A 12,933-nucleotide genomic window follows, 5' to 3' on the forward strand; every position below is an offset into this window, starting at 1 on the left:
CTCAGATTACTGCTTTATGTCTCCTTTAATCCATCCAGTCAGTTAACTGAGACACCTTCTGGATTGCCTCTGCTGAGCAGATTTGGATCAGGAGACCTGGGACTGCCTGCCAATCAGCACAGCGACCGTTCAGCATGTGAACATTGACTGAAAAGCACTCAGGAAATAGCCCATTAACCAAACACATTTATCTGTAAAGCAGCACGAGATGCAGCTTTGTTACTATGAGGCTGATTGCCATTTGCAATCAGTTTCATAAAATGTGAACGCTGTGACTTTGATCATATTTTCAATTGACATAATCTCACAATTCCTATACTGTATATCACCAGCCGAATGAAGATGTTGTTCAACACACAAGTATTTTCAGTGCTGGCTACTCAGGTGTCAAGGTTGTTCCGCACATCTGCACACATCCTGAAGGTACCACATGTCTGGAGGTAGTTAATATGTACTGAATAATTAGCACAGCATAAGCAATCGTTTGAGAGTGTACTGCAACCATTTACAAAAAGATTAAAAAAAAAAAATCATTTATATATCCCCAAAAGTTGTATCTGTTCATCTGGGCGTAACGTTTCCAGATGAACAGAATCAACTTTTGTGGATTTACTTACTGGGATGATTGAGCATGCATTAAAATATCATTCATATAAATTTGTTCTTTCGAAATAAGTGTTAAAAAAGTATAAAGGAAACACACCTTTAATATAGTTATGTAACTGTAACATTATTTATTGTGAAATATGAATCAGCATGGATTAATGCATAAACTAGCCATCAAAGCATTTACAAAGCTTTTTACTGAAATTAATTTTCTGACTACATGAAGCTACATGGACGTATCTTCAAGTTGTTATGAAAGTCAGACATGATTTTATGGTGGAAATCATTACATGGGCAAAAAACAATTTGTTACTGCATCCTTAAAAGCAAATAATGCAAAGAGAAAAAACAAAATCCAAAGACAGCTGCACCTGCCTTCTCTGCACCTGAGCTCATTTAAAATGCACACAGGCAAAGCGTTCAGATCAATAACAATTTAAAATTATTTTTGGAAGTAATGGATGCTATGAGGAGAGAAGCCAGGCAAATTTAAATATCCATGAAGTACAAGGTTTTGGAGTTTGTTGCTTGCAGCGTACATGCTAAGTGTCCGTCTTTGAAAAACACATCTGTCATAATCCTTAAAACTAACATTTTTTTGGTGGAGTCTAAAGCAAGACCCAAAGCAGGACACTGTGCAGTTTCAGCGGTTTACTGATGAGAATTCAGAATTCACAAGGGAGACTTGTAACTGGAGAATCACCCAGAGTCTGCATCACAGAGTTCTCAACTCTGTCAGAAAAGAGAAGGAGATGAGTTCAACTAATGCGAAGAGGCAGACTCAGATTACTCAAACTGTTTCAGATTCTTGCTAGGGATTTCCAGGAAGAAGGCAGTGGTGATAGCGACTGGTCAGAGTAACTCGGTTAGTTGGAATCAGTGGAGAGTTGACATGCAGTTGAATGTGAAAGTTGCGTGTATTTTGATAATTTACATTTGCACTACCATTTACATTAAACAGCTTTAACATCTATATACTGGATAATGGATATGCTGCAGTCAGTTAATTTATTGACCATTACACTAGCCAATGCTGCGGTAGTAATGTTATCACATTCCAGTTAAATTGCACCAAGCTGCTGGTCAAAACACACATAAATTTCTCTCCTCAAATCCTCTTTAAAAATACGGTTACAAACAGCAAAAGCCAGAAAAGCAAAGAGAGAAAATAAATGAAGGACAAACAGATTCAGAACCCCTTTTTCATCCTTGGTAAAAGTAATTTAAATTCAATGAAGAAGAGACTGCTAAAAGGCACTAATGATAATTTACTGACATTTTGACATGATAATAAATTAAAAAATTCTTAACACATAATTATGTACTTTACTCTGAACAAACAAGCTAAGTCATACTAAATGTCCTTCATGCATGCAGCTTCCAAAGCTTCACCTTTGTGTTCATTCTGAAAAGAGTGCAGAGGGCAAAAAGCCAGGGTCTAAATGAAAGTCTGCTTAATCAGTCATGTGCTTCTATTAAAGATCATAAAGATCATAACCTAGGCTTAAAAAACACAAACTTCCTTAATTAATTCAACACATAAAACATCTTAAAGGTAAGTCACATGTTAGCAAATGTATAATAACTTGTATGGCATACTGTGTTGTATTAAAATATTATTCTGCATAAATAATTACAATAAATAATTGCTTAAAGAGCATTAAATTCACAGAAGAATAGTTTCTGTGTATGCATTTTTCAAGCGCTCCATATCTATGTCTCACATAAGGTGAGTCTTTGCTTTTCACTTAAACAACTAATTTAATTCACAGCCAAATACTATAATAAAATGTGTTTGCAAAAGAGACATAATGTTGGATGACAGTGAGTACTGTAAAGTATTCCTGTGACCTTTTAAAGAATCCTCCAATACTAAAAATAAAATTTGTAATCAAAACTATAGGAGTGCATGCTAGAATTAGAAGAGGATAATATAGGGCTTGAGAAGAGATATTTAGAAAGTACGATGGTGTGTGAAGTTATTTTTAGAAAGACGAGGCAAAGTGGAGTGAGTCCCTGAGCTGAATTTGCATTTGTTTTTACTGGGCACCAATTTAATATTTTTAACATTTAAACAACAATAACATATTTGCATTGTGTGGGAGATACAAGCGGATTAATAGTGGAGTGTTGGCTAGTAGCTTGTCCTTTTTGTTTTCATATGGAACAACCCATTTATTCTTTTCCTGTTCAGGGACACATTTGGGCAAGAGTGTATCCCACCTCTCAACCATTTTGACCATGGTTTACGCTCTATCTCAAACAAACACATTCATACTCATAATAACACGTGTCATTCAGAGCTCCCATTTCACCTGACCTGCATGTCACTGGGCTGAGGGATTGAAATGGTGCACCTGGTAGAAACCCATTCATGGTGAACATACAAACAGAAACAGTGCAGGCTACTCTGCCACAATTTATACCATAATCACTGTCTGTTACTCAAATTTATTTAAATCTTGTTACACTACTTATACGTCTGTGTTAATTGTGGCTGCATATTAGAACAAATACCTGTCCCTTTCTTTAAATCGATATTACCACAAAGCCGAGTCCAGTCCAAAGAGGACTGTGCAGAAAAAATATAATGACAGCATTTCTGCTGTAGAAAAGGCCAGTAGTCCAACAATGAACAAGCCTGTTCATCACAGCTTTTACTACTTGTTGAAAAATGAAGCATTGGCTGCATGGTTGGGCAGAGTATATTCTGCTTTAGCATAAGTAGATAGTCATTTCCACAGTTTGTATTTTACTCTCTAGACTCTTTGTCAATAAATTTAAAGTGATATATATGCCACTAGTATATCACAGGGGACGCAGGGAAGTATTTTCTATATTTGTCGTTTGACAAATGTTGTACACAACAGGAGAAAATACTCTTTCATTACTGAAACTACTCTGCTTGCTTTAGGCAAGAGTGAGACTTGATTAAACTGTCAGGAGGCAGTACACACGACATGTACTTTCTTGCTGTCAGTCCACTGGGCAATTACTATACTGACCCAATTCACACATGAGTGCAAAAAAAGCCTGAAAAAGTTCAGGTTTTCAGTGCATGTGCTGAAACTAGGGTTTGAGAAGAACAACATGATGAGTTAATGAAGTCTGGAAATTGTATTTAAAAGTGAACATCAGCACTGGAAGGCAAAAACAGCTGTCAACCAAATGTAAGATGCACTGCCTTCTTAGAATGGATCCTATTTGCATGAGTCATTATCAGTGAAGTAGTGTATAGATTGGCAATGAGCTAATAAAACCAAATAAAATAAAAACTAATAAATATTTTAAAAAAGTACAAAAGAACCCACCAACAAGTACGGTTAAAGATTAAACTGAAAATGATATTTCAGTGAGGCAAATATGGCTTTCCAAGCAGAAAACTCTCCAGTTGACTTCAAAGAGATCCAAGTGTGTCCAGGAGAAGCCTAAACTGGCAGCATTTGATGGCAGCTGACCATTCACTGACTTTGAATATCATTCTGTGATCAGTGTTGGGGAGTAACGGAATACATGTACCGCCGTTATGTATTTAAAATACAAAATATGAGTAACTGTATTCCGTTACAGGTACCGTTTAAAAAGGTGGTATTTAGAATACAGTTACTTGTTGTTGTTGTTGTGCTAAGCTAATAGGCAAAATGCAGAATGTAGCACCATGGGCAGTGTAGTCCGTGCTGCAGGGAGAATGCACTGCCATACTCGTTATGTGTCTGTGAGCGCCAGGTGGGAGAAAAAGGAGAGTCGAAAAGTACAAGTTGTCATCGAGGAAAACGGGAGCTGGAAGCATGTAAATATAATAATAACCACTGCAGCCAAGAAGAGTGCCTGACGAGCCCAGTTGTAAGTAAGCTATTAAGACTCGACTGTACGCTTTGTTCGTGTTTTCCTCCGAAACAATAAGTTCCGTTGGAGCAGTCTTTCAACGCCTCTCTCTGTCTCTCGCAAGCAGAGTTGACCCAGACAACCAAGTAAAGCTATTTTTCCGGCTACGAGCCCGACACGGAACCGTATTAGACAGAGGTCCCTTTACTACGGTTCAGAGCTGCGGACCTTCAGTAATAGTAATAAATCACACAGCAATAGTACATTCATGTAGTTGTAAAATGCATGATAATATGTTAAGTAATCCAAAGTATTCAGAATACGTTACTCTCATTGAGTAACGTAACGGAATACGTTACATTTTAGGGCATGTATTCTGTAATCTGTAATGGAATACATTTTAAAAGTAACCTTCCCAACACTGTCTGTGATAAAAACAGACTGAAAAGAAAATGAAAAGTGGAATACCTAATCTCAACTGCTGAAGTCTGCCCAGTCAGATTCAGAAGAGCATGACAGTTTGGCTGCTTTACAGTTTCGGTTTGTTTAGGGCTGTTTATTTTATTACAGAGAAAGGTTGGTGTCTGCAGTGTCTGTTGCCATGACAACCATCGGGCACTGCTTAAGGTCTCAGCAGTTATCAACTGTCTTCAGGCTCCCGTGGTCCTCAGCAAAGACCAGGGAACCAACTCCTGAAGCACCAATTCAGTGGACTTCTAGCAGTTACAAAGTACAGTAGTTGAAAGTGTATTGAAATGGAACAGTAATGTGACCATAATTGTTGTTCTTCAGCAGTACAAGAGGAGCATGCTTTGGCAATAGGACACATGCTGTAATCTGGCTAGAGCAATTCAGACTCAGTAGCTTTGGAGGCATTTTTCTGTTGGCCATGCTTTTGAATGAAATCTTGCTCCAAGAAAATTTTTAAACAGTAGCTGTTAAAACTTGCAAAGTCAGCAGGCAAGGATTATCACAGTAAGTCATTTCTGCATAGTACAGTTTCACAGCAATTAACGTCATTGGATGCTGTTGTAGATAAAAATCACATCTCTTTATTATTACAGGTTTCTGGAGCAAATTTTTCTGCCTAATGTTCATTTTCACAAAATAGCTCTATGTATATATGTTTTATTCATTATGAAACACTATGCCCTTTTCCATTATTCATTAATATATGAATGTGGATTGTCATATGCCTCATATATGAATTTGTCATTAAATGTAATCATATCATGCTTGATTGGATGAGATTCTGGGTGGGTGTATTGGAGTCTGCTTTGGAGGGGTTCTTTTTGTATATGTCAAAATCATCTTTTTCTGTAGCTGCTTCTGGTCCTCTTCCATTTCTTTTGTCAGCGGTGTACCGCAGGGTTCTGTTTTGGGGCCATTATTGTTTTTCCGTGTATTTGCTTCTTCCTCAGTTTTGTATCACCACTATGCAGATGGAATAAAACTCTAGGTCCTCTTGCCACGTCAGTGTCACAATCTGGTAGTAGGAACTCAAGCGCAGAGCGGTAGGCGTCTCCAAAAAACAGGGGCCTGGAAGGAGGGCACAATGGGCTGGAGAGCACTGGCTTGACCTGAGACACATGAAAGACCTTGTGAATGCGCATGTTGCGTGGCAGTTTGAGGCGGACGGACACAGGTTTCACAATGGCATCGATGGGAAAAGGGCCAATAAACTGAGGAGACAGCTTTTTAGACTCAGTCCGTAGTGGCACAAAACGGGTAGACAGCCATACCTGTTGTCCAATGGCGTACTTAGGGGCTGGTGTCCGGTGACGGTCAGCGAGGGCCTTGTTCCACTCCTTAGTACGGAGAAGGGCAGCCTGAGTCGCACGCCAGGCACGACGGCACCGTCGATGGCCGGAAGCAAAGGCGGTTGATAACCCAGGAACGCTTCGAAAGGAGATTTGCCCGTGGCGGTGGATGTGTGGCTGTTGTGGGCGTATTCGATCCACAGAAGCTGTTCACTCCAGGTTGATTGGTTGTGCGAGGCAACACAGCAGAGGGCAGCTTCCAGCTCCTGGTTGGCCCGCTCCGATTGGCCGTTACTCTGGGGATGGAAACTGGAAGAGAGACTGACCTTGGCCCCCAGTGCAGAGCAGAACTCCTTCCAGACTTGGGATGTGAACTGCGGCCCTCTATCCGAGACGACGTCCTCGGGGATCCCGTGAAGCCAGAACACGTGAGAGGTAAGAAGCCGGGCCATCTCCAAGGCAGAGGGGAGCTTCAGGAGGGCGACAAAGTGTGCAGCTTTGGAGAAACGGTCAATAATGGTAAGTATAGTGGGGTTACCTGCAGAGGGCGGCAGACCCGTGATGAAGTCCAAAGAAAGTTAGGGAGAGGTGTAGGGAGAGGCTGCAGAAGACCCGGTGGAGGGTGGTTCGAAGACTTGTTCTGGGCGGAGGTCGAACAGGCTGACACATACTCCTTGGCATCCTTAGCCATAGCGGGCCACCAGAAGTAGCGTCGGAGGAAGGATAAGGTGCAAAGGACCCCAGGATGGCATGAAAAACGGGCGGTGTGAGCCCACTGGAGAACCTGAGAGCGGACGGCTGAAGGAACAAAGAGGCAACCAGGCGGGCCAGTTCTAGGATCCGGTTCGGTCTCCTGCGCCTCCTGGATGAGGCTCTCAATCTCCCAAGAGATGGCTCCAATCACACAGGCGGCCGGGAGGACAGGCTCGGGGTCCGATTCCTCCCCAGTGATGGAGAATTGCCTGGACAGGGCGTCTGGCTTTACGTTCCATGATCCTGGCCTGTAGGTGATAATGAAGTCAAAACGAGCAAAAAACAGCACCCACCTGGCTTGCCGGGAATTGAGACGTCTAGCCGAGTGCAGGTACTCCAGATTCTTGTGATCCATCCAGACGATGAATGATTGTGCTGCTCCTTCCAACCAATGTCTCCACTCCTCCAGGGCCAGCTTGACGGCCAGAAGCTCCCGGTCCCCGATGTCATAGTTACATTCTGCTGGAGAGAGACGGTGAGAATAAAAAGCACACGAGTCAAGCTTACCGTCCTTCTGTTGAGACAGGACCGCCCCCACCCCGGAGTCTGACACGTCCACTTCCACAACGAACTGCCGTGTAAGGTCCGGTTGCCGGAGTATGGGTGCAGTGGTGAATCTCTCCTTGAGCAGGGTGAAGGCTCGCTGAGCGGCAGGATCCCACTGGAAGGGAACTATGGGAGAGGTGAGTTTAGTAAGAGGGAGAGCAATCCTGCTGAAATCGCGAATGAACCGTCTGTAAAAGTAAGCGAATCCCAAAAAACGTTGCAATTGGCGGCGATCAGGAGGAGTAGGCCATTCCACCACTGCCCACACCTTCTCCGGATCAGTCCGCAAGTCCCCCTTCTCGATGATGTGGCCCAAAAAACTCACTGAAGTCACGTGAAAGTCACACTTCTCCCCCTTCACAAAGAGCCGGTTTTCCAGGAGGCGTAGCAGGACCTGCCGTACGTGGACTTGGTGCTCCTCAAGAGTCTTAGAAAAGATCAGGATGTCATCTAAGTACACAAACACACAACGGTTAACAAAATCACAAAGAACATCATTAACCATCACCTGAAACACTGCGGGGGCGTTGGTCAGCCCAAACGGCATCACGAGATACTCAAAGTTGCCCCGATGCGTATTGAACGCGGTCTTCCACTCATCCCCCTCTCTGATGCGCACCAGGTGGTAAGCGTTGCGCAGATCCAGCTTGGTAAATATAGTCACGCCCTGAAGCAGTTCAAAGGCTGAGGAAAGCATCGGCAAAGGGTACTTGTTTTTAATAGTGATCTGGTTAAGGCCCCGATAGTCAATACACAGCCGCAGCGAACCATCCTTCTTATCCACAACCCCCAGCCGAGACAGGGGAAGAGGAGGGGCGAATCAATCCCGCCGCTAGCGACTCCATTATGTAACGTTCCATAGCATCCCTCTCGAGCTGGGAGATGCTGTACAGGCGGCTAGACAGCAGCGGAGCTCCAGGAAGAAGATTGATGGCACAATCGTACAGGCGGTGGGGGGGAAGGGACCGCGCACGATCCTTACAAAAAACATCCCGCAGATCATGATAAACCCGCGGAACCATTGAGAGGTCCGGGGCGTCGGACGGCAAGGCCGTGGGCGGAAGCGGAACGGGTGAAGCCGCAGCCCGGAGCCAGTTTATGTGGCAGTTCACGCTCCAACCCAGTATGTCACCTTTCTCCCAGTCAATATGTGGGTTGTGGAGAACAAGACAGGGGTGACCCAGAACCAGCGGAGTGAGAGGAGCTTTAAACAAACAAACAAAAAAAACCCCAAATCCTTTCTGTGTGATTGCCTGAGAGGGATAATGAAAGGAATTCAGAAACATGAGTGATGTTGTGCAGGCGCTGACCTGATAGTGCGTGAACACGGAGAGGGCGTGACAGAGGCTCCAACGCGATGTTTAGTTTGGCGGCGAGCGAGGTGTCAATAAAGTTCTGCTCAGCCCCAGAGTCAATGAGCACAGAGAGAGAGTCTGAACGCATAGTTTAGCTGGTAAGAGAAGTCTGGGGCGAGGGCTTTCACTCGACACATCGCCCACCAGCACCCTCTCGATCACTGGTGAGCACGCCCTTTTGCAAGTGTCGGGCAGGAAGAGACAGAGTGGCCTTTACGGCTGCAATAAACGCACTCACCGGCCCTGGCGCTCCGCGGGCGACAGCTGTGAGCGCCCAAGCTGCATGGGTTCTTCCTCATCCCGGGTATCGGCGTCACGCGGCCCACGGGCTTCAGTAGAGGTCCCACAAAAATCCAGCGGTTCATGCCCCGAACGTGTGCGTGCGCTCCGGAGTACGCGCACTTGGTCGTCCACCCGAATACACAGAGCCAAAAGCTCATCTAGGAAGGAAGGTAGTTCACGAAGCATCAGTTCATTCTGTATTTCCTCATTAACGCACTCTTAAGGGCCTCTTCCCCCCATTCCGTCTGTTCGGCCAAAGTAGAAAAATCAATAGAAAAATCAGCCATGCTTCGTTTACTTTGTTTGAGCGCGAGCAAGCGCTGGCCGGCGGTGGCAGCTGTGGCCTTTCTGTCAAACACACCTTTAAACTTAACAAGAAAGTCAGTAAAAGTGATGTCCGGATCTGCTTGAAGCACAGCTTGTACCCAGGTCAGAGCACGATCTTGGAGTAACTGGACAATATAAGCAATTTTCGCACCATCAGTAGAAAAGCCTTGCGGTTGCTGGCGAAACTGAAGGGCACATTGAGTAAGGAAAACAGCGCATTTATCAATTTCTCCAGTGAAAGCTTTTGGTGTAGGAAGAAATCTGTCATAGTGAACAGGTGAGGGAGCAGGTGGTGTGGCACTTACTGCTGGAGCTGGCGCCTCTGGCGGAGGATCGGCGACAGGTGGAGCTGTCGGTAGCGGTGTTAACCGGGCCACGGCCTGAGTGATGTTTGTGAGCTCTGCTCGAAGGTGAACAAACATTTGCTCATGACGCTCCAGCATCGCAGCCAAAGTGGCGAATCTGCTGAGTCCATTTCCGTGGCTGGATGATTCTGTCACAATCTGGTAGTAGGAACTCAAGCGCAGAGCGGTAGGCGTCTCCAAAAAACAGTTTATTTACAGCACCAGTGCACGATATATACAGTGAAGGGGAATCCAAACTCCAGGGAATCACGGGGAAGCTCTCTCACACCCGCTCGCGTCTCCTTGCCCAAACTCACACACGTTCACACGACTGGGGGGGGGGTCACAGGTACGGGGAGAAAAGTCTGTCGCAGAAGAGAGGGAAGTCACACACAAATCACGAATCACAGGTTCACAGGAGCTGTGAGAAACACTAACGTCTGTAGTACAATCATCCAGCGACGACAGGATCTGTGTTCCAGCTTCAAATAGTGCTCCTGGGTGATGACCGCTGATTGTTGACAGGTGTGTGGGCCAAGGGCGGGAGCCCACAGTGAGCTCCGCCCAGGCAGAGAGGGAGAGAGAGAGAGAGAGAGAGAGAGAGAGAACCAAAAAAACACATGTAGCCTTGTGGGGCCGGCCGGGCAGGCATGGAGACCATGACAGTCAGTCTTATTAGGAACCTTGAGGTGATTTTGACCCAGCCTTTACTTTGCATGCTCATGTTAAATCTCACGCTTTATTTATTAAATATTGCCAAGATAAATTCCATTGTGTCACACTCTGTATTGGAAATTGTTATTTGTGCCTTTTCATTCATTCTTCACTTGTGTTAACAGAGCTTCCTTGGAATGACTGCAGGTTGTTCATAATGGCTCTGTCTGTCTTGTGGCTAATTCTTCAAAGTAATTAGCTGTCACGCCATTGCTAATTCAGTTGCACTGATGCTGTTATCTCTTTTGGAAAGGAAACTTTGTTTTTAGCATTTTGTTATGAAGCACGTTATAAAATGGCAGCTATGTGAATACAGTCCCAATGCAGTGGTGTAATATGAAACATGAAGGCTTAGCTTAGAATATTTGATTTTAAGTAATCCTCATATGACCTGACTAAAAAGCTTAAACAAGCTGGAAAAAAAAAATATATATCATACTTTCACCTTAAAAAAAAAAAAAAAAAGAAGACTAATCTGAAGTGATGTGCAGCAAGTTCTTTTAAGGTCAAGGTTTCCCTTAAGGTGCTAACACATTTATACTTAATCACAGAAAATCAAGAATTATGGCATAATACTGTTTTCAAGACATAAAAGTCCGTTTCATCAGTATATATAAATGTATTATTACAGATGATGAAAAACCACGAGTGCTTTGATGTTTCTTTTTTTAAAACCTGCTGAGTTCTTCTCAACAGGAGAGTATCTGGCATGCTGTTTCTATCTTAAATGTGAAAGGGTCCTTGTGTTAAAAGGGCACACAGTTTTAGAGCACATGTTTTCTAAATCTCAGAATTGTGGCATTTTGCTCCCTTTTTACTCTACATATATGTGTTGCCAGTACAAAAGATTGCCCAAGAAACCCTCTTCAATTAAAAGTAAATCAAGCATTCTACATAAAGCTCCGGCCACACAGTGTTTACCTCATATTTGCATACCTAATCTGTGATGATGATATGTAATTTCAGAAAACAGTGCTCTCTAATTTCATTTAATTTTAAAGCTTAGGAGTTTTAAAATCAAATGAAATTGCATATTGTTGTTTCTGACTAAAATGAATACATGGATTAATCTAATGCATGGATTATCTTTGTTAATCCATGCATTAGATGCAATCAAAGTCCCCCTTTACACATTAAATGTTAATCAGAATTACTGAAGGCAATTGCATTCAGTGAGCTTTGGTCTACAGCAGGCAGAGACGTCAGCTTTAAATATGACTTTAAAGTCTTTGCTGATCTTTTGAACTTTTGATATTCACTGTAGCCACTTAACAACAAATACTGAGGAGGATATATCTTTTCTGAGCTGAGGAGGGTGGACTATGGTAATAATTACAGTAAAGGGGAACACAATAATTACACGTGTCATATTAATCACATTGATATAAAACCAGCCTACCTAATCAGTAGGTTGCTGTTATAAAGGGCCAAGTTTCTGTCTGTAGAGTATTATGTACACTTAAGTTTCACCTAGTTAAGTTTTGAAATCTCATCACATCATATCCCCAGAAATTATCATGTTGAATTTACAAAGTATTTCATGTGGAGAGAGTGTTTTATGAGATGATATTACATGCTGTGTAGCTTCTATTGGAGCAGCTGATTTGTCTTTTTCCACTAATATCCCATTATAGTAGTGATGTGTGCACTGCGTTTGATAATGAGAGTGAGTAGACTACCATCTGGATATCAGCGCCTGCAATTATTCATCATGAGCAAGGAGAAGTTTCTCTAAACCACACCCTCATTTCTTAATCGTAATCTTTGCCTCCGGTGCTGAATCACCTCCAGCTACTCATCCCACGGTCTGTTGCAATCTAATCTGCTTTGACTTGACTAACAGCCACTCTGTTAGACAGTTCTTTCCACTTATATTTACTCTGCACAGCTATGTAAAAAAAATCTGTGTTTATTCAATTAAAGTGATTTAATTGAGAGCTCAAGAGTCTAAATATAAGTTTGATGAATTGACTTAACTCTTAATTGCCCCTTGGATATAAATAAAGTCTTTCTGATTCTGATTAAGTATAACATTTTTAACGTTTTTATCTCTCTGTGGCAATGTGAAGCAACTTTGCAGTCCCCCAAATTTAGATCTTCACCTTTTCCAGTCTAACATTCAGTGTGAGTGCAAAGCAGCATAGTCTAATGGCAGGGAGTTCAGGGAGTTCAAAAGTATGCACCACAAGCTGGCAAAAGCTTTCCAGCCCCAGGTCAGTCATAATTCTAAACCTTAGGAGAGTAAGAGGATGTCTCATCAAAAGAAAAATGACCCTTAAAAAGTTCATAATCACACATCTACACAGAGATGAGTCATTTTTTAGTCAATTCAGGCTTTTAAGAAACCTTTTTAGCTGCATGCTGAAATATTATATGGAACAAAGTGCTGGGAAGCAACAAAAGTAAGTCTTTTCTAAAATA

The sequence above is a fragment of the Neolamprologus brichardi genome, chromosome 10, assembly GCF_056152115.1.
Source record: "Neolamprologus brichardi isolate AB-2024 chromosome 10, ASM5615211v1, whole genome shotgun sequence".
In the NCBI taxonomy this organism is placed as follows: Eukaryota; Metazoa; Chordata; class Actinopteri; order Cichliformes; family Cichlidae; genus Neolamprologus; species Neolamprologus brichardi.